This window comes from Cryptotermes secundus, unplaced genomic scaffold (assembly GCF_002891405.2).
Source record: "Cryptotermes secundus unplaced genomic scaffold, Csec_1.0 scaffold162, whole genome shotgun sequence".
In the NCBI taxonomy this organism is placed as follows: domain Eukaryota; kingdom Metazoa; phylum Arthropoda; class Insecta; order Blattodea; family Kalotermitidae; genus Cryptotermes; species Cryptotermes secundus.
In genome coordinates, this window is record NW_019739943.1 from 1,407,493 (window position 1) to 1,433,607 (window position 26,115).

The 26,115-nt window shown below is 35.0% G+C and overlaps 1 protein-coding gene across 1 annotated transcript in view; it reads right to left on the reverse strand.

The window, feature by feature from the left end:
* Nucleotides 1-20,409: 20,409 nt before the first annotated feature.
* LOC111872064 (arrestin domain-containing protein 2) overlaps nt 20,410-26,115 on the reverse strand; it is a 29,273-nt gene continuing 23,567 nt past the window's right edge. Inside the window, exon 10 of the transcript XR_002844165.2 lies at nt 20,410-23,741. The gene's annotated coding sequence lies outside the window, so the exon portion shown is untranslated. The remainder of the gene's footprint in view (nt 23,742-26,115) is intronic.

The following is a 26,115-nucleotide window of genomic DNA, read 5'->3' on the forward strand; positions in this document are numbered from 1 at the left end:
CTAATAGTTAGTCCCTTTCTGTCAGAGAGGTCCCCCCTCCTCTGGCAGTGATACTTAATATTTCCCCATCTACCGGAGGCATTGGAAACTACTTTGGGCGGGAAACTTTTTCCAAATTTAGCTCAGAGGTCTCCTAGAGACATGAGGTTCTTTTACGTGCCGTAAATCTACGACATGGGACCCACGGCTTAAAATCCCTCCCGGAGGAGTTGTTCCCTGAATTTTTCCGCCCTTAAAAATTCCAAGACCTCCGCTGGGTTTGAACCCGCGTACCTTGAGTCATGAGATGGGAACGTTACCCCTAGACTACGGAGGCTGCTTACCAGGTACTATGCTGCACACTTTCAGGGTTATTTTCCTGTTCAATAATAAATGAAAACCCCCCATTTAAAATACAGGGTTAGCCTAAAAGAAATGTACACTTTCGAAGTTTACATGGGTAAGATACAAGTGTTCTATATGTGACCCTTTTGTAACATGACAAATATCAGTGTGATCTTCTAGTCCTTCCCAAACAGTTCTCAGCATGCCCATATCAACAGTTGCAGCAGCTACTGTGATGCGTTGTTTAAGATTATTCACGCTTGTAGGGAGGGGAGAAATCATTACTTCCTTCATTCTGTTGCTGCATGTCCATGCAGAATGAGTGATGGGGGATTTTGTTGTTTTCAGTGAGGTTCTGCAATAATTGCAACCGGTAAGGGAACATTCATAAACGTTTATGCAAGATATCCACACAGTCTTTTGTGGAACTTGAAGTTCTAAACTTGCATGTGTTGTCAGCTTTTTTGGGCTGCGCATGTAATTTTCACGAACATTAGTCATTTAAACTATTTCTTTTAGGCTAACCCTGTACTTTGCATTGGTAGATGAGAGAGATGTTTGCTTTAGGCAGGGAAATCTCTGCAGAAGATGAAACCATGTCGGGGTGTAGATGTACAGGAAATTACACATTCTTACATCAAGGTTTGTTTTATAATAAACTTACAGAGTTGACATCAGCACTTGTTTTAAACTGTTTCTTTAATATCTATTCATTTTAGGGCTTCAAATAATGTGGGAGCGATATGTTTTCATCTGATAGCTCTGTCTTCTCTCACTGCATTAAATTGCTGACCACTGTAAATATGACCAAATTAAAAATGAAAACATCAGTGATAGAAGAAGCAGGTAAAGGTCCAGCATGATAGACTGAATTCAGACCATGCAGTTGCAAATTATTTGTGTAATGTGTATAAAACTCTACTATTGTAGCAGGCAGCAAAATTACAAAAAAATCCCACTTATTCCAAATAACACGGAAATAACATAAATTGATGATGATGATTATAAACATTAGGAAATGAAAGTGGATGGGGAGTTAGTAGAACCACTGAATGTGCATTAGTTTGAGAAAGCTGGATTACAGATTTTGTTATTGCTGTATTTCTGAATGACACTATGTTGAAGTATGCAAAAACAAAGAAATATCACAGTTACTGCAGTATTCCACTTTTGTGATTTCAAAAGATATGGACTTGCAAATTATTATTTTCTGTGTTTTCAGAAATGTGCATCTTAATAGTGTTTTAAATTGAAATAGAGAGTCTCATTAGTTACATGATAAAACATCCTACTCAGATTTCATTTCAATTTAAAACAGTACCTTTTCTCAGAATTATAGTGTGTCTGCTAGAATTGAAATGGATTCAGTTCAAAAGAAATTATATCCCAAACTTCATGAAGGTTTCCATTATGTATGATACATGGTTCTCCAATCACATGTCAGTTCTGCAAAAACATTGATGGATAGGAGATTCTGTCATTTATATTTTCAGTATTATCCTGGTGTTATGCTTTGAAGATCAAGAACATTGTTCCTTATGTGTGATTTGTATATACAGTGCGTATTTTGTTTCTTTTGCTTGTAGAATTTATTTCACATTTCTATAACTGGTTACATTTCAGTTGAATCATATTTCATTTAGAATGAAATTTAATTGTGCATTATTACAAAGTAATGCATGAACACTGCTCTTTTGAAAGAATTTGGGTGACAATATGCAGCATATGCTCTTCAGAATTTGTTAATTAACATTACTGGTTGCTGGATAAGGAAAGTGTAATGTATACCAAGGCAAATATTAATTTTAAGTACCTTCTGTAGGCAGCAGTGCTTTCAGTTAAGGAAGTAATTAAACAAGACTTCAAGATGGATGTGAATTTAAGCTTCGTACTGTGTCTCATTAATAGAGCATAGGGATTTGTTGTGTGAGTTTGAGGCATCAGTCAATTCACATGCTTTTTAAATATGGCCTATCTTACGTCAGCCCGCTCCCTCTGTAAAGGTAAAAAGCCCCTGTGTTTGACTAATTAAGCACTATGCCATGAAGGCATATGGGGGAGTGGACGTATAGATCCATGTATTTTTGACCTCAGAACTATTTGGAGGTGAGTGGTCAGCTTCATGCCTCAGCCACTTTACCCCTGGCAAAATAATCCCTGGTACCCACTGGATAGGAGGCTGGTTAGGCCCCAGAACTGGTCAAGATGATGTAGAGAAGAGAAAAATCTTTCCCTTACCAGGACTTAAACTCCGACCCTCAGTCATCTGGCTTGTAGCTAGTCACTATACTGACTGATCCCTCTTTAATTTGTGGACGCAACCCTAAAATTTAATACCCTACTGTCAAATTTACATATAAGATACATAATTGAAACACCATTCAGGCCTAAAATGGTTTATTATATTTAGTAGTTACGTGTGATATTTTTTCTTGAAATTAATATGTTTATGAAAGCTGAGAACAAAAGTTCATTATTCTTGATATAAAATTGATGGTGCTTCATCATTTTACAAGAGTTCTGATTATTTTGCCTGCTTATTTTATAATTTCACTAAGCTATTGTGTTCATATTAGGAGGCATTTTAGTGTTGATAGGTTGAGAGTGGAACATACTTCTCAGTTATACCCGTTATGTGACCATCTTTTCATCTACCTTACCCATTTAGTGTACCCACTCTCCCAAAACATACCAGTGGTATCATTAAATTTGGTGTGGAAGTATTCAAATTTGATGGTAGGTTATAATCATGTTCTGTAGGTGACATATATATACAGTTGTCTTGAAAGTCACCTCACCAAAATTATGCTTATGTTGCAAGGAAAAACTACTTGATTTACAACAAAACACCAGCAGAAAGTTACAATGAGGAGCTGCAGAAATTGTTCAAATTGTTGTCCATCATGTTCAGTGCACTGATGATTCACAGATTGCTGCACAAAGTTTTTTATTTGTATTTAAATTTGCAAATTCCACATGAATGTGTTTTTCCTTTGGCAAAACACTAGTAGGCTTCTTGTTGTAATCGCTGTCTTTGATGTATCCCACATGGAAAAATTGCAAGGTGTAAGATGGGAGACCTTGTGGGCCACTTTACATTGGATATTTCTCGTCACTAAAATTGCACACCTTGCACCCGAAATAAGATGGACATGTAGCGTCAAAACCAGAGGTGGGGTATAAACCACCTCAGTTTTAGGCTTTAGCTTTCTGGATCCTTTCAACTAACGACTGCATGAAGTCATAAAAATTATCAATCAAAACAGTTTTAATCGTTCTGTTTTGTCTTCTTAAGAGTAAGAAGGTCGGTAATTACAAGTATATAGACTTTGTTCTTTCAGACCACGTTTTTGAGGACATGGTGCTTTTCATTTTCTGGTGTCACTGAGCTCTCTAGAAGTTCCATGTAACTGCAGTTACAGTGCCTGTGATGAGGAAGGGCCTGAACATACCTTGTGCCTTAAGAACAGGAGTCTCTGACTAGGGAAACAGAAGCCACCATCTTAATAACTAAAGATGTATAGAATAATCTCTTTATTTTACAAGGAACGATATTTCATTTTGATCTCCCACGGTTTTCACATCACATAAATACATTTGACAAATACCTCTCATTGAAGTTGATTTGAAAACATGGACACAGCAAGAAAAATATTTTAGCCCATGATCAGTGTATACAGAGACAAAACTGTAAGATCATAAGTGTGGTTGACCATAGGCTAATGACAGTTTTTAGGGTGGCAGATATGAACCTTAATCTCCACTCAAGTTTTAGAAACTAGGTAATTTCATATTGAATATGAGTAGTGTTTGGTATAGGCAGGTTTTTTGTAGCTGTATACCTACTAAGTTTCTTCAGTTTTATGTGAAAGTAATTATGCCTTGCTTGTAATGCTGTGAGAATAATGTGTCTTCTTTCCATTACTGTGGTTGAGAATGCTGAAGCCTTTCATGGACAGGTTGTTTGTTCCTCATTAGATTCCAACAAATTATGAAGAAGTAATATATGGCTCCCATAAATCCAGAATATTGAAGTTGGAAATGTTTCCCACATCCTAAGGTGCTGTGGCATGCATTTAGAATGGGTTTCCTTTATAAGAAGCAGGAAATACACTTCTGTGGACATGCTGAAGGGTTAGGAGAGCTCTATTAGTTTTCAGGAAGGAAGGCTTACATCAGTTACATTTTTTATGGTAATTTCATTAAGTAAAAATTGATTTCAAAGGGCTTTATATGGAAAAGTAATTGTAAACTGGAATTGATGTTAACTGAAAGTGAGGTGCAGCGGACATCAGTGACTGAGCCTGAAATTAGGATTACAATGGTTTCAATACACAGTTGATACAAATTTTTTACTTCCAATAATACACAATAAATCATTAATGTTTCCTGTATTTTAAAACATACATATATACAGATTAGTGAGTATTATATTTTGGACCGAGAAGAAAATATATCTTACAGTGGTTTGGGCACGTGTAACAGATTACATAATTGATTGAAACATTACAGTTGTTTGTTTCACGTGGACTTCAGTATGATTTCTGCAGTGTCTTACATTGTAAATTGGGAACATTAGCTAAAAGATATCTCCAAAGTTGTGTACTGCTAGTACTTTGTGAATGATGTTTCTTGCAGTTTTATTCATTCTTCTATGAATGGTATATATTAGTTGCTGTGTTATAATATTACTGAATGAGGTCTTTGACTGTAAAATATAATAAAACTTGCTTTTTTTCTGTGTTGGTATACATGATCACTCATCAGTAATTTTAGTCTTTATGGCCCCTGTTTGTGTAGCACTTAAACATTAATGTTACAACAGAATTTTAAGCTGTAGCATTCGAACTTAATACAAATCACACTGGAGGTTGTTTGCAGGAATATAAAGTCAGTTTTATCTTGCTTGAGGAGCACAGGCATGTGTCGCCAGCTAACAGCTGATACTATTGTACTATTGTAATTGTAAAATATAACGATTTTTTTCTTCTTTCTATGTGAGAATGTTTATTTCCTTTCAGAATATGATCACAACATTTGTGAACTGTGTAAACTTTAAGAAACATGTTCCCACAAGTCAGTGAAACTTGTGTTTGTAAAATGTATACAGACATGCTTTTTCAGTGGTTGGTATGTAGTGGTATCCATGGCACAACTTACTGATGTACATTCAACTTGCAGGATTCAGCTTATTTATGTAAATAGTAGCACACTGTTCTACTAATGTCATACACCATATTAAATTAAAATGGCAGCTTTCTCACTGTTTCATGAATCATATTCTGTGTAAGGCAACATGACAGCTATTTGTTATATGGGCAACAGCTATAATTCACTTGGAGAACTGCATAACTGGAAATATAGTGAAATGTATTCAGTTTGATTTAAAATTCAGACAGTTTGTTCAGAGTTTGTTTCTAGAGTTCATTTTCCCCTGATTAATAGTTGTGGTTTGTGCCTTAGCTTGGTATTTTCATATCTAAATGTGTTTAAAAGAATGAATTAAGTTTTCATGATACTGTTTTCCATATGAAACTTATTTTCAGGCTCATATTTCATGGTCAGCTAATAAGGTGCTTCAGTATATAATTTGTGCCCTTCCCCTGTACCTAATATTAATTGCGTAGTCCAAGAATGGGTACTTCTAGTATCATAATCTGAATGAATTGCACTGCTCATGTCACCATATATATGCTAATGAATGACCGCACCTTTGTGTGAGACTGCCCTATATGGTTTGTTTTAATAATTTGGATTGAAGGCTGCCAGTAGACTAGTAATTATGGGTATGTCCCTTTTATCAGTGGCATACAGAATTTTGCGGCATCTTCCCTCAAGATTAATTGATTATGTATACAGAAATTCTGGTTATCATTAGTATGAATTTTGACGTACTAGTTTTAACTACTAATCATATAGCCTGTTTTTGTCAGATTCTGAGATTGGAGGAGGGAATGCAGAGGGATAGTGTATTAGACACTGAAAAGTCTTCAAGAAGATCTGTGATTTATTCAGGAGAGAAATATGGTAAAACGTTTTCGTTAAATTCAGTATACACATGAGATCATTGGGGGATTACATTCTGTAAACAATGTTTAGATGCTTTATTGCCATCGTTTTAGAATATGCTATCAGTTAAAAGTCCAAGACAGTGGGGGGTAGGGTTAGGTTGAGTGGATCACAGCAAATTCTGGCATATGCTGTTATTTATTTGAGTGGCGGGGGGACATGCATAAAGAGAAATAGAAGCTGTGGTAAGGCCAATAGAGGGTAAAATTAAAACATGTTAAATCTTTTGTCATCTCATCTGTTGTGTAAAAACGTCAGTATTAGGATGTATGAAACTGTAATTATACCTATTTGCTGTGCATGTTTGACATACATTAAAGAAGGGGCATACTATGAAGGTGTTGGAGAACTGTTTGTTTAGGAGAATATATGAACCTAAGAGGGAGGAAGTAACAGGCTGGAGAAAATTGCATAATGATAACCTTTATAATTTGTACTCTTCTCCATATATTATTAGGATGATAAAATGTAGGATGAGGTGGGCAGGGCATGTAGCACACATTGAAGAATTCAAGTGCATTCAGGTTGCAAGAAAACCCAAAGGGAAGGCACCGCTCAGAAGTTACAGGTAGATGAGAGGAGGATACTAAGCTAAATATTAAAGAAATATGATTGAATTGTGCAGACTGGATTACTTTGGCTCAGGTTAGGGAACAGCTGGAGGGAAATTTCTTGAATATATGAGAGCAATAGTATCTCAAGAAGAAGTCATCTCTATGGAGTTGGTTAGGCTGCTAAATTTTTGGCCACATTTCCGAAGCGTTCATGCTGTCCTAATTTAAAGAGAGAGTATGTTGTTCATTGCATATTAATACAGGGCTAATAAATAAAGTTTTTGGATGAAATAAGTTCAAACTTTCCTTTCACTGCATATTCGGTATTTCACATGACACGGACCATGTAGAAAACAGCATGTCCAATAGCTGTTGGAGTGTGTTTGTCGGCCCGTTCCGAGCAGCAGACGTCTGTTTTGGCTCCACTATTTCAGTTTCAGGCGTTAAGAGTGGATATGCAGACGGGAAGGTGTTCTTGTTTTTTATTTTATTTTCAAAAATAAGATGAAGGGAAAAATTGGAGAATATAAGAACGTTGATTAGAAAATATGAGTCATCTCATTTTATATCTTTTGTCTTGAAATAAGTGTAGTACAAAAAGTTCTGGAGTGCAGCTTCAGTTCTTTAAACTGATATGAATTCTGACAGCTGACTATAGCACTTTTACAGATAGTAGCAGGAGCAACAGAAGAAACATCAATGCAGGGATCTGCATATATTTAAATTGGAAGTGGTAGAAGATTTCCTCAAAATGAATGAATGTGAAATATTTGCATACTTTTGCTTAAACAGTTCATATATATTGTAGGTTATGCTATGGATATTTCCCTGAACTGTTCTAATATGGAAAATGGCAGATTATATAAAGCTGTGTGTGTAGAGCTACGAAAGAAACAACCCACTCAGTATTACAATGTTCAGTATTTTATTTGAATGTTTTTAAAGAAACTAACTACTACCATTATTACCACATACATTCCAGTGTTAATATTAATGATACATACATATTAATAAGATTTGAGAATGGTGATATGCTGTGTTGCAAGGGAGCTGCTTCTTGATAAGGAAAGCTGTGATTGTAGTTTGGCTTCACACATCTGATTATGTAGTCACAGTTTAAAACTGTATTTTACTTTTCACAGCCTACCAATTGTGAAAATTGTTTGCAATTAGAAGAATCTATATTGTATGAAACTTGCCAGTGTATGCACTTCCTAATAGAGGTAATAAATAGCTGTGTCTGACTAAAGCTAAATTACAGTCACAGTTTTCTTTAGTTTTTTGCAAGTGTGATTATGAAACCTTCAGAACAGCTTCCTTTTTTCCTTCACCTTATAGAGTTAGCACACTTCTGAGACAAGTTTTGTCCTCATTTGTATTGTATGAATGTTCTGCATAATTGTACATACATCTTGTGTAACACAAGCGTGTTTGTTTCTGTAAACAAAACATTCCATCCTTTTCTACAAAGTATTTCTCTATTGGAAGAAAATTATACCGGGAACTGAGTGTTGCACATGTCAGTTTATTATAATGTCATTTCTCAGCTAAAACTGACTACAGTATGAACATTCTTTCTAAAGATGTATTTATGAATTTTTAGAGGTTTATTTATGAAATGATCTTAGTATTTTAGAGAAATTTGTATTGATCAGTATTACTCTTCTCCCTGTACTCTTAAAAGTTAACATGAAATGTGCAAAACATATTATGCTTGATAGAGAAGCAGACTTTTTTATCACATCTATATGACCAGTTGTAGCAATAATGTAAACAAATTAAAGATAGAATATTAGCATCTGCAGTTTATGCTATGGAAAGGTTTTAAAAACTGCAGAAATGTTTAATATGTCCAGATATGTTGGATATATTATATCAGTAACCAAGGAGAAACCATAGTATGGTGCTATTATAACTGACAGTGGCTGTAATTTGGTGCACTGTATAAAGCTGCTTCTGCTCCTGTGGTATGTATGAAGATATAAAGTATGTTGATTTTGTAATGAGAAGTTTCCAGTTTCATCATGCATCCATACCAAATATAATATACTATTATTTCTAAGTTTACAAATTAACTTCCCAACAGAGAAATCAATTGTAAATTCTGAAAGTATTATTACTCCCACATCCCATGATTCCCAACAAAGTAAACGTTTAAAGGATGCCCAAAAGAATATTTCAAAATCTTTAAACGTAAATAATTACTTCAATTTTTATAAGTTATTAAATATATCCATATATTTTCATTTAGGCATAAATTTTACTCTAGTACCTTATATTGTAAATTTCTTTGTAGTACAAGTGTTGACTTTTTTGGATATTAGCCATCATCACATTTTCATATAAAACATTTTGGAGACTGGACTCTACTTCTGTCCTCAGGTAAAAGGCCTGCTCAGTTGGGCCCAATCACTAGAACTAGTCACTATATCTGAAGTAGCTATATTGATTGGGCCCCTCTTAGTATGCTTTTTTCTGAGGATGGAGACAGAATGCAGTCTCCAAAGCATTGTTTTAAATAGAAACAGGACAATGGATAATGTCCATAAAGTCGGTAACTGTATTAATATGTCATAGTCACCAACTTTTTGATCTTATTCATTGTAGTACTTATGATAGTAACAGTACTTAGGCAGGCTTATCGTGAGAGTCGTCTGTGTGTTTAGAGCACTTTGAAGCCATTTTAAACACTTGGTAAACAAAGACAGTTCCTGTTGCAATTTCTTTCTCTAGAGGTGTACGTTTGGATTGTCCAGTTTCTCATTGTATAAAGGCAGCATTCTCTTCTTTCACACTATGTTGTTGTACAGTTATGAAAGAGAAAATATAGGTGTTTGCAATATTGTTTAATAATATTCTTTTGAAGATAATCACAAAACTTGATGGATTTAGAGTCACAATGCAGCCACATTTTTAGACAAATTCGTAAGACACTCTTAGTAGTATATTTTAACCCTGTTTCCCTATATACATATACTCAGTGAAGCAACATTATTGTATTGTCATTCTGTAGAGTGCACATTTCAGTGTGAGAGAATGGAAATAATCTGTTCCTGATACAAATTGCATTGTTATGTGTTCAATGATTCTATGTAGAACTTTCCAGATTCTCTTCAGCAGAATTTGAGTTTGGTCTTCATATCACGAAGTTGACTAAGATTAAGCATATCAGTTTGCACCTGAGATAGTTATTAGAAATTTTGGCTGGAGAAGGAAAGCACGAAAATAAAAACTGCATTCATACAGATACTTAAGACCTGTGGAAAAGTTTCAACATATGGCATTTACATGTGAACTATGGAAAACCCTTTGCCTTCACAGCAGTTAAGACTAGGTCCCCCCCCCCCATTTCAAGTCAGTTCTTTCAGATTTGTTTCAGTTATTACTCAAGAGTTTAATCTGTATTTAATCAGATTCTGTTTTTCAAATGTGGTTGCATAATAATATAATATAATCTCTTTGTCCAGCGATCAGGGGTGAAATATGTACATTCATTGCATTTATATAACAGTAAGTGCAGTTATTTATCACTTCAGGTGTTATCCCACTATTATATAAAAACAGTTTCAGTTTATTTGGGTCAGTGTGATTCACCATATACTTTCATATGAGTTCAGTATATTTAAACACTGTGGTTATTTCTATGCTCTGATGATAGGTGTCAAAGTTGACTTATGTTTCATATTGGATTGCAGAGAGTTAAAATTGATAACTGTGTCTCAATACATGAAACCAAACCTTGAATTACTTTTGGTAGTTGAATATTTGCTTTATGTATTATGTTATTATTCATGGTAGACCCATAGGTCTCCTCTCATACAGGCCTTTAAATCAAATCACGTTTTCTTGCTCCGCCGCATGTAAGAAACAATTCATAGACGCTGCAGGCCAACCCTAACCTATAATGTAATGGGATTCCGACCTTCAGCTTTTCTGCTGCCATCCTATGCAACATGCAATTTCTCTCTTTAACTTGAAGTAAGTAGGGATTTTGGCTGCACCATAGCTCAAGCGGTTAGTTGCTGGCTTCCCACCGCGGCGGCCCGGGTTTGATCCCAGGTCTGGTCAAGTGGGATTTGTGGTGGACAAAGTGGCACTGGGGCAGGTTTTCTCTGAGTACTTTGGTTACCCATGCCAATCTTCATTCCACCAATTGCTCCACAATCACCCTCGCCTACCATCTGGGGCTGGTTCAATGGGCCAGAAGTGGCCTCAGTACAAGGGACTTAGTCCCACCCCACTAGCATTAAAAAATTATTCATGATACTTCATTTTCTTTAATCTTGGTTTCCATTCTCATAAAGTTCTAGCTATAGGAGGAAATGGAAAAAGCATCACAAAGTTCAGCCATAAGGAATGGAAAATGAAGAGAAATTAAGTAAAGTGTCACATTATTGCAATTAAAATTTGTGACATTTCTTTCTGCATTCAAAGATTTGAGAATTATCTTTCTTTGTTTCAGTCTCCTTATTAATTGATTAGTTTATGGAACTGCTACTCCAGTTGTCAATCAACCTAAAGTATTTGTGAATAATATTTCATATGAACTTCACATGAAAAGTGCATATGTATGCACTTTTATTTTATGTGTTGTCATCAGCACCCTAAAACTTGATCTGTTGGGTTTGTAAAATTTCAGCTATCATTCTGGTGAATGATATATTTATTTTATTCTTCACACAGTGAAATTTTTTGGTAATTCAGAGCTGAAATGCTTACACAGCATGTTATATGTGTCAATTTAATTTATGAAGTGTTCTTTTGTATATTACAGTAGTGATGCATAAGCATTTTCATATTTCAGGGGGGAGGAATCTTGGACCCATGTGGCTAGAGCCCATATTATTCTCTACGTGCATGTTGTACAGTGTCAGAGCAATCATGTTAAAGATGTTAGCCTTGTGAACACTTTGAAGATAGAATGAAATGTGTTATTTTTGCAGTTCACTGCTACTGAATATACTGGCAAGAGAGGCAATCAGATAATGCATCACTGCCACCTCAAGTCATCCCATCACAGGTGTTATCAGCCATTTCCTTCAGGGTTGTGCTAGCCATTTGTGAGTGCAGGCAGGGTTTTAAGAGGCATGATACAGTATGGGTATGAGGGGAGGAGGGAGCGCATAACCTAACAAACTGTCCCATTAGCTAAAAGAGGAGTGTTAACACACTTCAGTTGCTTGAGCACTCACAGAGTGTAGAGCATTGAATAGCCAATACTTTTGAAAAATCATTCTTTACCGCTGATACACTATTCCATTAGGCCTCGTATATCATTCTAATGGCAGTATACCTTAAGCTGTGAAAAACAGATTAAACTAAATCTCTCATAAGGAATGTGAAATGAAGGTATTACTTTCAATCTACAGATATATTTAATTTGTTTTACTGAGTGATGTGTGACAATTAAGAGGGTTATGTTTTGTTAACAAGAGTAAATTGTTCACAGGATTTTATTGAAGTGGATTGATAATATTTGTAATACCACATTTGCTCACAGTTTTGCTCATGATTTTAGTATGACTTTTCAGTCTCATGTAAGGTTCATAAAACAGTACTAAATCTGAGGGTCTGAGGGATGTACCATTTATTTAGCTTGATTTGCTAACTGAAAAATTTTTTAGTTACATTCCATGTGCACACTTATTGGACAAACAGACCATTTGTACCATTAGCTACCTCCCTTTCACACACTGTAACATAATGTACTTCTCTTGCACGTGTTGGTATAGGTACTTACTAGCTCCTCCAAAAAGAGATACAGATGAGATCATTAATTCCTCACATAAAGAGGAACATTATGTATTTTGAATTTAATATCATTTACATGAGAAATACGAGTTTACTGTGGTCATTGTTTTACCCAAAATCAGTGTTTATGCCACTCTGAATCAGAGGCCTTCTGTATCAGTAATGGCATTCAGCCACTCACTCACACACAGTTGTGGTGGTTTTCTTAAATAGTTTTTCAGAAAATCTAAATCAGTGTTCTTAAGATCCTCCCTTAGCTGCATATATTTTCTTCTGACATGGGTGTGGTGTGTTAATTACATTAGGATTTTCTGGATATATCCTTGTGTCTGTCATGAACATTATGAACTTCAGGTGAAACCTCTCAACTGTTTGGTGCACCAAAAGAATACAGAAGCTGCTGCATATAAATGTGGGAGTGCTCTTAGTTGTACATAACCTCACCTTATCCATCAGAGTGATATTAAACATCGAGAATTAGTGTGCATTAATTCAGGTTATTCGTGGTTACAATATTTGTGGGCATTTGCCCTCCCCCCCCCCCCCCCCNGGACACGAAAATCATTTATAATTTAACTACTTTTCTTTCTTGATTGGATAACTTTTTACTGCACACATCGTTTATTCAATGTTAAACATAATTCTTCTTAAACTACCAGATGTCTTGAGATTGCTGTACTCTATGCCATTACCTTGATGTTAAACTATGTGAAAACAATTTGTGTATCTCCCCTCCAACCTCAAAATTGTCTTTCTAATCAGAAAGTGATTACAGTTTATGTTAACATTTGTGTACTACAGAAGTGGTTCATGAAAGTTGTGCTAAAGTAACTTTACAGGCTATTGCAGGTGTTTTATTTATGTTTTAGGATTTGAACAAAAGAACGAGGATTTACAAGAACTTCCTATCCTGCAAATACTGGCATGCTTTTAGTAATAATATGGAGAAATATTCTCATTAGTTTCTTTCACAGATCCTACCATTCTGATAATGTAAACATTATATATATGCAAATGGAGCTTTGTGGGGAAAGAGTGCTGTAGAAGATAATTTTAGTTGGTTTTATATTTTCATCACAATGAAAGACTATAATAATCAAGATCTACATAATGTGACTGTGATGCAGAATACGTTTCTAAAAACAATGCATTATTTTCTACAGCAGTTTTCATTTTATAATTTGTGTTAAATTTTCAAAAGTATGGATTTAAGTAATGAAGGTTTTAAGTGTAGAGTCAGACTGATAAATTTTAACAAGGTATGTCCTATTCATAATAAATCATATATCATACACAATGTGATAGTCCTTGAAGTATCTATGAAGGCCTAATTTTCGTTCTGTATTCAGCTAGGATCTGTATGGATAGTCTTTGGTTGATTGCTGTTTTGGTATTTTTGTAATTACACACTGACCCAAATTGGTCGCTTTTCCTTTGTGATACACAGTGTTTCAGTATAGCAATGAAAAGTAAAAAAGACTGGACATGCCATATTGTTGTGAAATTGGCTATAATTTTTTATATTTTTTACCATGTATCTTGTATGCTTGTTTTGGTATATTTAGGATTGTTCACGAATACTCATTTTTAAACGAATTCCTGATGTTTTAGGCATAGCTAATCATGACATACTCTGATGATTATGTTAAAGGATTTGGTTGTGTTTGAATATGTTGATCCATTTTCATGTTTCTCAACATGCTTTACAGTTGTGAAGTGCAATGATTTTTTATTTGTGTTGTGCAAGAATTTTGTGTGGTTCCCACATTAGAATTCTGAGTACTTTAATAAAGATTAGCCAATTTTTTGTATGTGTGTTTATATACTAATTTAATACTTTATTTGAAGACTGAAGGACAGTGGTGAAAGTTTTGTGTTGTAATTTAATGGAGGTGAACAGTACTTCATCTGAAAGAAATTGATTTGCAGAAATCAGTTTTCCAAACAATACTGAGGAAGAGGTTGGGTGTTCATTTCACAGCACTTCTTACAAGAATGTATTGCTGTGTTGAAATCTCTGTTCATATTTCGAAATATGACAGTGTTGTAGCATCATGAGGAGAAATATTTCCATAAATATGAAGGGGGCTTATTTCAGTCTTATTGGAAATTGATTGATGGTAGTAATTACGTGTTATACATTTTTTTTTGCACTTTAGGCATGATCACTCTTAAGGACTTGTCTATATGAAACAGATTTTCTGCATTTCCATTTGATACTCAAATCTCACGACCAACAAAAACACACCAATATTACATTTTAAAACTTGTTTTCATGTAATGAGGTATGAGACTGAGTCCACTTGGTACTTCGGCCACTACTGGCCTGTTGTACGAGCCCCAGATGATAGACGATGGTGACTGTGGAGCAATTGCTGGAATGAAGATTGGCAAGGGAAACCGAAGTACTCAGAGAAAATCTGCCCCAGCGCCACTTTGTCCACAAATTTCACATGAGCAGACCCGGGCTGGAACCCAGGCCAACACGGTGGGAAACCAGCAACTAACCGCTTGAGCTGTGGCTCGGCCTTTAACGGGGTGTTACATCAACATGTGATATTGGCAAAGGAATGGGAGATTTTGGATTCTCGCAGCAGTAACTTTGAAGATTACTGTTTTCTGGGGTGTGACATGTGCACTTTGGTGAAATCTACTCTCTTGATCTTTAGAGCTGAAGAGTGTTTTACCCTGAAGATTGAATGAGCAGATTCCTTTGAAATATTTTCACCAGTCTACCAAACTACACAATATCACATCCATGAAGACAATAATCTTCATTGATACCATGGGTTTATATTAGTTTTTGTTTATTGTGTCCTATTTGAGAAATAGGATTACTTCTATCTATAGTTTGTTGCCTGCAGTGACTTAAGTTGTGTGGAAGGAATTGCTGATGCAGGAGAATATGAGAGCTCTGCATGTCATTGAGATTTCCTCTCTCCTACAGCTGTATAAAAAATGTTTTTATGGAGTACATCATAAGTGAATTATGAATTTAGTGGTGTGCGGAAGTTAGTATAAAGATAGTTTACTTCCTTCTGAAGAAATGCAGGATGACGGTCTTAATAAATTTGGTTTGGAGTGTATTTTATAAAGAAGAGAATTGAATTTGTATGAAGTATTCCAGATTGGTGCATTTAATACATGTTCACTTGAATTTTGAAATTGCTGTTAGTCATGATATTGAGTGAAATATCTTAATTGTTTCTCTTTCCTATTTAATAATTCCAGAACACCAGCATGTGCTACCAGGATCAGCATAGTCCACATATCACATTGGAGTATGACATGAAGCAGTTCTATTTTAATGAAAATTGCCCTGTTACTTTTCACTTGCAGTGGTTACAGTTGGTTAAACATAGGTTTTGGCCCCTTTGTTTTAATGTGGTTAGTATTTAGTGTAATCCTGTGTGAATTTCACATAGCCTACCATTTTAAAACTGTATTTATTACATTCAGGGAATGTAAGGTAAGGAGTAGACATATTTTAAGAAAGTAGTTATTATTTCATTTTGCGTTCAAATTTAATTAGAAGTTTTTCAGAGAATCTCTTTTTTTGGGCGTGTGGGGGATGATTGAAGTGATAACACAATATGCTTCTTAAATTGGTGTCACTTAAATAAAGTTAATAGTGATATACAGTGTAATACAGATGCAAACTGCGTCAAAAATGGGATGATCCTCCCACTAAGGCACCAGACTTTCAGTAGTAAAACCACTATTTGTGCATCGATGGTGAAAAGTTTTAGGTCATTGAGGAATTGCAACCCATTGTATAAGGTGCAGAAAGTAGTTGTCCCTGATGTCCATGTACAGATGGATTCATTGCTCAAAATTGACAGACTCTGCAACATTTTGACATGAATGACTGCTGTCTGCTGACAAATGTTCTCTTAGAGTTCAGTGGTTCAAGGCTTTATCATGCAGACGTGTGCCCCACAGGGAGAAATGTGGTGTTAAATGTGGGGACCGTGTTTGCTAGAGGTTTTTTTTTTGTTTTTTTTTGTTTTTTTTTTTTAGGTAACCTGATCTCCAGGAAAGCTTTCAGTTTCCCTTGTTCTTGCATTTCATATGTGAAATTTTCTGACACACATATATATATATATATATATATATATATATATATATATATTGAGGTTTTCATTGCACTGACTCTTGAGTGATGCCTTTTGCAGTGTGGCATTGTAGCCATGTAGGTTGATAGTCACGTTTCAGGGCAGCATCTACGTGCAGGACTACATAGTCTCATAACCCAGAAAGCCTAAGTTTAATCTTGTCCATCTTGCTGCGGAAGCAGGCAGTAATTTGATCCTCATCTGTCAAGTGGTTTACAAATGCATTTAAAATTTTGAGGTAAGTGTTTATGTTCACAGTGCAGTTAAAGAAAGTAAGACCAATTGTGTGTGTGTGTGTGTGTGTGTAGGAAACTGGATCAACAGCTAGTTTTCATGAATATAGATTGCTTGTGGATTTTGTGATCCCCACAAGAGTGTTTTTTTGTTAATTCATATGTTTACTGAGGTGAAACCATCCTTGATCTGTAAACCATGTGATATCTAGAAACCCAAGGTGTTTCACTATTGTTTAAATCATGAACAAAGCTGCATACCGCTTTCCTTGTCCATTGCTAGTGACTCCTGAACCACTAACACAATAAGGGTGTAATTCAGCATTGTTATCTAGTGTATTGTAATTTTATTTCATGAGGAAGCATATGTGATAATATGGAAAGTAAGGCCAGCAGCCACTCCATTAGATCCTGTAACATCTGATGGAACAGATTCCAGCCCCTTGCTTGCTATTTATTGAGGTGTATTGTTCTCTAATTTTTTCGCCGATTTCAGAATGCAGTATGCTCATTCTGTAATGCCCTCTGTGACTCCTCGAATGACCTGTATGTGCAAATGAGGAACATGTACTCTTTAATGGAGTACATCAGTCTGTCACAAGAATGAAATATGGACTGGCTATCATGCAGTGTGCAATGAAACATTCCAAGAATGGATTCAGCACTTCACTACTATCTCAGGATGACTTTCACGATTACTTGTATTGTGCATTTGATCATCTTCAGTGCTGAGATAGTGATTTTATTGCTGTCTAGCAAGAGGATCATCGTCTTCTATGTTTCCTTTTGTTTCACGTTTATCCATGGAAAACATTGTCCAGAACGAAATATTTCACTTTCCTCATCTTGATCATTATAAAGAAACATATCCAGTTTGGAAGTAATGAATGATATATTTTATTCATTATTCCAAAAGCAGTTTTGATATTTGTGTGGCAGATTGTTGGGAGAATGTAGTTACTTCTGAATGAAAGCCATCCACATATATAAATCTGGGAATGTCTTGCAAAGTGTCATAATGTGGTTACAGTTTATCATTCTGAATATGAAGTTGAATTTTAATTATGAATAGTAATTTTCAGACACTTTATTTCTTAGATTGTAATTTAGGGATGTAATAATGTAGATATTTGTTCTGTAGTGAATTTATTTGGAACTGCTTTCTTTGAATCAAAACTGTAATCATTGCAATTTTATTTCACAGTATGAAGGCATCCTGGGATGCCATATTGTACAGGTGAATACTGACCTAATTCTTTGGAAAGCTGAAGTAGTTGCATGTCACTCAGTTTGAAACTCAAGAAATGCCTGCCAATCCACAGTGAAACAGAAGCTGTAAGATTACTGAATTTTTTATGTACAGATATTTTATGTAAGTAAATGCTGTATTCCATAGTGTTGACAATTAAGTATACAATATTCATATTTTAGTGTTGTATTTTTTTAATTCCTTTGATATCCTTTTCTTTTGCAAAAGAGGTACAGAATTGCAGTTTTTGAGTAAGTAATTTGCATATAGTAAGTAGGATTCATTTAGAACATAGTACTTAAGAATCTATGTCAACCTATTTGCACATGAAATTGTGAGCAGTAACATATCCTTGCTTGTTGGTTTTATACTTGATATGGGAGATATATCAGCACAATGCTTGTCTTTAAATATTTGTGTTGTATGGGCTCTTAAAGGAAGGATGACAAATTCACATTTCATTTCATATTTATTCTCATATTCTTTTTGCCTATGGGAGACCTTTGTATCGTGGGATGGATTTTTGTTTGTTTGAATAGAACAGCATCCACTGCACCTCTGGACACTTTTAAACAGATGTGAAGTCGGAATGTGTAAATCCAGTTTTTAAAACAAGTCATGTGGCCATATTAGGCATTGTGCTTTGGGCCGCTCATTAGATGATACTTGTACACAAGATGACAGAAAGCTTTGAATCTGTGCAACACTTAATACAATTTTTGTTCCACAATTCTTAGACTGATATTACAGTTTTGTAGGATTTCCAGCATACCAAACAGTGGCAGGTGGCATTAATGCATTGTAATAGAACTATTTGTGAGCATCTCTTCAAGAATTCAGAATTTTTGGCTGGAAAGCAAAGAGAAGTTATTAAAAATTGAAGTGTTTTCAACTTCCTTTGTAGTTAAAAGGATTTTAATGTACTGTTGACAAGGTTATTTATTAATAACAACAAATATTAAGGCAGTCCTGAAATTGATATGCCATTCCGTCAAGCCTTGTGCCATGTCTCAAGGTATGAATGTGAAACAAGATTGAGTAATTTAAGCTTCTTATAGTAAATGCAGCTTTTCTGTTGTTAACTGTTTGCAATTAATAAACAGATGGCCAGAGCTATTAAAAAGCTTTTCTGTTTGTTTCATTAGCAAAATGTATGCAAAGTTAAAGGGAATAGAAGTCCATATTTTCATTTGCCTAGAAGTAAAGATCCATGCAAGCAGCCGCCAATATCCATACCATGTATTTCTTTGGCTATTGAAGCTGTGCATAAAGCAGGGAAACATTTTAATGTTGCATGCACAACCAGAAACATCTTGATGATCACAAGGGAAGTAGCAATGAGCAGTTCTACAGTAGTAAATGTGCAGTATGGGAAGTCAACAGATGAGGAATCAAGCTGATAGATTATATTGCCACAGAAATAAGTTACTATGGATTAAGAAAGACAGAAGTACTTAAAGTAGTTTGTCAGTATGTGAAGGAACTGAAAAGGAGTATCCTAACTTGTGGGACATAAATGGCCAAAGGGATGGACAGTGGCTAACTGATTTGATGGGTGGGGAAATAATTCTGACACAGAATTTTGAAATGATCACAAATTAGTTGCAAGAAGACTTGGGTAAAGTGTGAATGCCCACAGTTTAACAGAAACATCGTTTCTTGATAACTTTCTGAGGTATGACCTGCCAATGTAAAGTTTCCATTATACATTTTGGCGCAGTTCTTGAAACTTTCATCAACTGGATTACTGGAGCTGGAATTTTTATTCTGACACAACTCCAAACACATGATCTGACTGATATTGTCTCAGACTACCTGAATGCTTCACTAGTATAGAATCTGAACAATCATGGAGCTGATGGCCAAGAAGAGAAACAGTTCATTGTCATTATCACCCTCCAATATGTTATTGTCTCATTAAAAGTGCCTTTTTTTTCTGCAATAGCAAGTGAGAGTGAGTGGACTAGATGCTCTGTCAAAGCAGATTGGAGACTGTGAGAGGAAGAAAACATTGCATAAGAATATACAGATGACATTTACATACTGGGAAGGCATTCACTAATATTTCAATATGAAAGGGATATTCAGTGACATATATAGAAAATAATTTGGAAAACATTTCTATAATTTTATTAATCATGAATTTATATTCTTATATTTTAATTAGTGTATCTTTTAATGTTACCATTTGTATATACAACACCATTTACAAATATATTTTACAGAATGACAAAGTCTTTATTGTTATCTTCTGGTACCAAGAAAATGTTGGCTACATAAAAGAAAGGACAAAACTTGTGGAACTACACTTCTCTCAGGTATCATACCTACAGACATTTTAAAAGAGCTATTACACCACTCATCTTTAGTTGTTCTATCCTTATTACAAAATGTACTTGATTTTAAAATTCATTAAAAACCTAGTTTAGGTGTAAATAAGCGTTTATTGGAGGTTTTATACAGGGAATGTTGTGTTTTTTAATTAAAATAGAATGTAGAATGATTAGCAAATTTAAGACACCATTTTCCGTTTTTTTCTAAGTTGCTGATTTATACATATTCTATTGAAATAAACTAGTTTTATCAGGGACATTTAAACAAAATAAATTTGTTACACTTAATGGTAACATGCAGACATTAATAAATTTGGTGTAGACACCGTTACTTCCACTGGTGGAGAAACCTAGTAGCAGTGGGTGCACAAGTATTTTCAGAACATTTTTGTTTACTTAAACACTTAACATCAATAGTATGACAACAAATGTGTAGTCCTGATGTATTGTAATGGATGATACACTAGCAACATATTAAGTTTCTCTGAAACTTTTTACTTATTTGCTCTGTTAAGTCCATGCTTATATTTATCTTGTTGCTTTCATATATTAGGCCAAATAGTTGGTTATCTAACTTTCACTGATAATGCAAATAGCATTCTCATGGAAGCTAAGAACATTTAAATTGCAGTTTCTGATAAAGTGATGTATATCTTCAGCTTTAGAAATAATTATGGCCATGCCAATATCTCATATGTCTAGTCAGGGAGGTATGAAATCTGTCAGTAATCAGAAGTCAAATAGGTGACAGCAAAGGAAGCAAGAGTAGGCAGGTGCTTTTTGAAAGCCTGTAATTTTCATATTGTGGTACCCCAAATAATGGGTACTGATCATCACAGTGTATTGATTAACATCCTTGTTATTCAAGAGGTCATATGTCTGAACCCTGGCTCAGAGAGCAGCAACTGTGACTGAGATTTCTTGTGTTTTTAATAATCTAGTAAAGAAAAATTCTTGAAATCCAAAATACAAGTGTCAACAGTAGAGGAAATAAGTCTTAGAAATCACAGTATCAGTTAATATTGTAAGTTAACAGCAATGAGAAAATACCTGACAATTCCAATGGACGCTGAAAGCAGAATAACTGCATTGCTGCCTTCGACATTTAGTTTCATACACAGGAATTATCCCACTTTCTCCAGATATTGAACACTTTATCATTTCCTACAAGGAAAAGGTTGTTTTAGAATGGAAACACACCTCTATAGTGATTCATTCGCTGTTTCTCTGATCTTATTCTATGCAGTAAAAGAAAGTGTCAAACAGTGGGATAATTTCTTTAATACAAATGGGAGACATCATCAGTAATTCAAATAAAAGACGTTATAAAAAAGGAGTTGTGGTATAAATTGTGATTTTGTTAAAATTAACATTTGTTAGAAAAAGTGTGATGTCCTCCAAGAATATTATTTTTTTTAATATTCTGTTGTGACTTTTCTTCTTGCTTCATAATGTGTCCATATGCTGCATATAATCTTAACCATTTCCATCATATGAATTAGATAAATCAATCTGAAGTGAACTCTTCTATTGTCATTAATTCTTATTTGTTACATCATGAGTAGAAAGAAATCTTTCCAGCCACCCTTCAACAGTTCAACTTTGAAATGAGAAACTTGCGAACTGCAATTTCAGTGACCTCAAGTCTGTAACTTCAATGTTAAATTTTGTGTTTTTAAGTTTTTCTTAGTTTACTACTGTCCATACACCCTGCTCCCCCATAAAACCTTAAATGGAGGTTTCACTGTGTATGGTATTATCAGATATTACATTCAAATCCTGTGTCTTTTCCAACAAATTGCATTTATCCACACCACATTTGTAATGGATATGTAGTGTTTTCTAGGAGGTATGAGCTGAATTTTAAAATATTGTTTAAATTAACGTAATGTTTCAAAGAGTTATGAAAAAGTTGCCAGTATTTCATATTAACATGTATTTACAGATGAAGTAGCAGAATTGAAGGGAATGAATTGTTAATTAAGAAATATGTAGGAAAATATGAACAGAATTTATGGTGGCCTGAATTAAAATATTAAGAAGGTAACACATTTCAATCCCTATATTACAGATTATTTTTTATCTTTGCATATCTTCTCTCATTTTATATACTACAGTTTCACTATTATTGTTACTATCATCCTCATCATCAACCTCCTCATAATTATTGTTCTTGCTGCTGTTATGTATAAATCCTCTTCAAAACTTCATAAATTTACAGTGTCCATCATCCTTGCCTGCTTTACTAATCTGTATTTATTTTTTACTCTAGTTCCAAAAATTTAAATAATTAGAAAATTAAATTTGGAGATGAAGTACATTTAAATATCATACAAATTTTGTAGTTGAATTTCCTGTTTAACACTTTTGCCATTAGTGATAAAAAACATCAATCACCTGAGTCTTTGCCATTATTCACCAATTCCTCAGAGTCTGGATACTAGTGCAATATGTCATTAATATACATGTTAAATTTTAAAACTGAATTTGTATCCATAACAATTTCTTGCACTTCACTTTCTAGTACAAAATTTCTTGAAATCAGTTAGTGAACAGCACTCTGTATTTAGTTGAACAGTTCCATCTACAAAGTTCACTTGATTATCAGCAATGTGAGATTATTGTAATCACAAGACTATCATGTAATAGAGTGACTATAGATGGGGTTTGCATTGGTAATGAGATTTATTGGGCTCTGCAACACACAACTCGTGACTACACTTTACAAATCACTATCACACACGGACTAGTGTTCTCAGCCACCATCTTCACTGAGCTGCTTTGTAGCGGTTTCCAATGGTGGACGCTCCCCATCCTCTGGTTTCCTGAACTGTCCCTAGCCTCAACTACCAGCTTCTGCAACTGTCAACTGACTGCCTGCAGACTACATATATATATGATCTCAACATGGACTGCATAGGAAACACTTCTCCCAACAGTTGTTCTATTGTTGCATCACGTAGCTACCAGCATGGATCGTGTCGAGAACACCGCTTCTCAGTTACTCAATTGTTGCATGTTATGAAGCTGTTGCCTCACAACAAGCGTTTTTTTCCAGAGCCGTTCCCTAGCAACGGTTGTCTCTGCTGGCTTTGAGCAAATATGCCACAATACTAAAAGGGTTGAAAGAAAGAAATTGCGTTCTGTATTATTTATTATGTTTTGTCTACTGTAAAGATATTTAAACAGTACTGCAAAAAGTACCAGATTTAAATTAATTGCGAAATTGTATTTCAGAAAAACAAGTTGTTTCCTCAAATTAAAATTCTGTTTATATGTTGGTAATTCTAGCAAAAAACTACTAGTCATTTAACAGACAATATGAGATTTGAGGTTCTCAGGGCAGTGATTGTCAGGTGACTGTATACATTGTTTCGCTCCCAGAAAACACTGAACTTCAAGCAATAAATGATTTCTTAAAATATTCTCAAGAAGAATCCCAAGTACACAGAATTATATAGAACAGATGAGCAGAAGTAATAGCTTAGCTCACATATAAGATACACTCTTCATTATTCAGGTACATATTATCCAGATAGTGTTATCTATGAATGATTTTTTTCTTTACTTGTTCTATATATATGTGTAATATCACACAATTTTTCAGTTGCAAACAAGGTGAACTAAGGCTTCATCTTTTTTTCCTCCTTGAACAAGTAATGCAGTGATTGGGGCAGAAGTGGATAAAAAATTGAAAGTGAAATGGTAATAGTGGATGCCATAGTCAATCAGCCATACGCATGTAATACAAATGTCACTATGAGCAATGAACACTTGAGTCTTCATGCCAAATAATGGTTGCTGATATGGACAGAATTAAAGAGAAATGATCATAATGCACAAAAAGTGAAAAATAAATTTAGAGATTAAGTCCTTCTCATCTAGATTCACAAGCAAGCAAAGCAGATAACAAATGGTCAATGGAAAAAGTGTGAATCATTCTGAAAAGTGGTATTAACAGCCTTACTGGGCAGTTATGTTAAAAATGTATTTACTTTTGAATGTACAAAGTATAAATTACACATCGTATTTATTAACAGATGAGAATATCATGCCATGTTACTTATTAGGCTTCTATGAATAGTCAAGCTGAAAAGCATTCTGCAATTTGTATTTCATTGGGTGTATGCCCCTGTTGTATCCAGTCTGCCATTCACCTTCATCTCAAATACTTTTGTACATTGTAGACTACATGGATCAGTGAATTTAATACACGGATATTACAGTGCAGGAAAATTTGATCTGTTGTGAGAAATTTAAACAATTCAGAAAAGCATTATGGATTGTTTATCAAAATAAGCGTCAGTTGTATAATAACCTGTTAAAAAGGATTAAGTAATTTGTGATGTGCTGTAATACTAAATAAATTATCTTGCATTATCTGTGTAGCTTATCCGGTTCATTAGCCAGGATAACTGGTAGTTAACTTAATTGACCTCAGTAAGATGTACGGGACATAATTAACAGCATTAATACTGAATCACAAATTATGGAAAAGTTAGTTTCAATAAACTATTCATCATAAATTGGTGTAAACATGAAATATTCAACTGTTTATGTCATAGTTCACAGACATTCGTTCTAGTGCTTATATGAGATGGTATAGCAACAGGCCACATGGTGGATGGCTGAGAAATTAGGGTTCATTTCTTAGAAGGGACAGGGGATTTCTCGTTTCCACAGCATCTAGATTGGTCCTGGAACCCACTGGAGACTCTCCCCTGGGTTAAATCGCCAGAACATGAAGGTGACCACCAATATTCATCTAGTCCTGAGGTTAAGAATGCATGGAACTACATCTCCATTCTTCACTGCATCTTCATGGTATGGTGCGTAATTAATTAAACAGAGGGACAACTTTACTATCACCTTACCTTCAGGACAGAATCTGGGCTTTGCATTTTTAGCCATGTGATATGACCATGGGCATTGGCAGGGGAAGACATTGTTAGGCATCTGCAACTACATCCCACCAGGATTTGTGAAAAGAAAGAAATATCCCGAATATTAATATGAAAAATTAAAGTTATATTTAAAATGGCACCATCTGCATTTCAATATGGAGACCCTCAAGATTTCTGGCTGCTGCCTCTTGGAAAAAATCCTGGTGGTCTTCATGGGCATGCCTTATGTGACAGGAGCATTTCCAAAAGAGAAAGGAGGCTGATTTCGACTTCAGCAGAATGATCTAGATTTCTTCACCTATTCTTCGCCTATGCCATACAAATAAAGGAAAAGAAAGACATTTTGAAGAAACTGGTCATTGAATGTTTCAGCTGACCTAATCCTTCCAGCCGCACTATGGCTTTGGGGTCAACTCAGCCTCTACAGAAATGAGTACCAGGAATCTTTCTCCGGGATAAAGAGGTCGGCGTGTAAGGCTGACAACTTCACTGCCATCTATGACTGAACTGTCTAGGAAATGTGGGAGCCTTGATGTCTGATGACAACCCTGTGGGCCTCCACAGCCTGTTACAGGGATAGCTT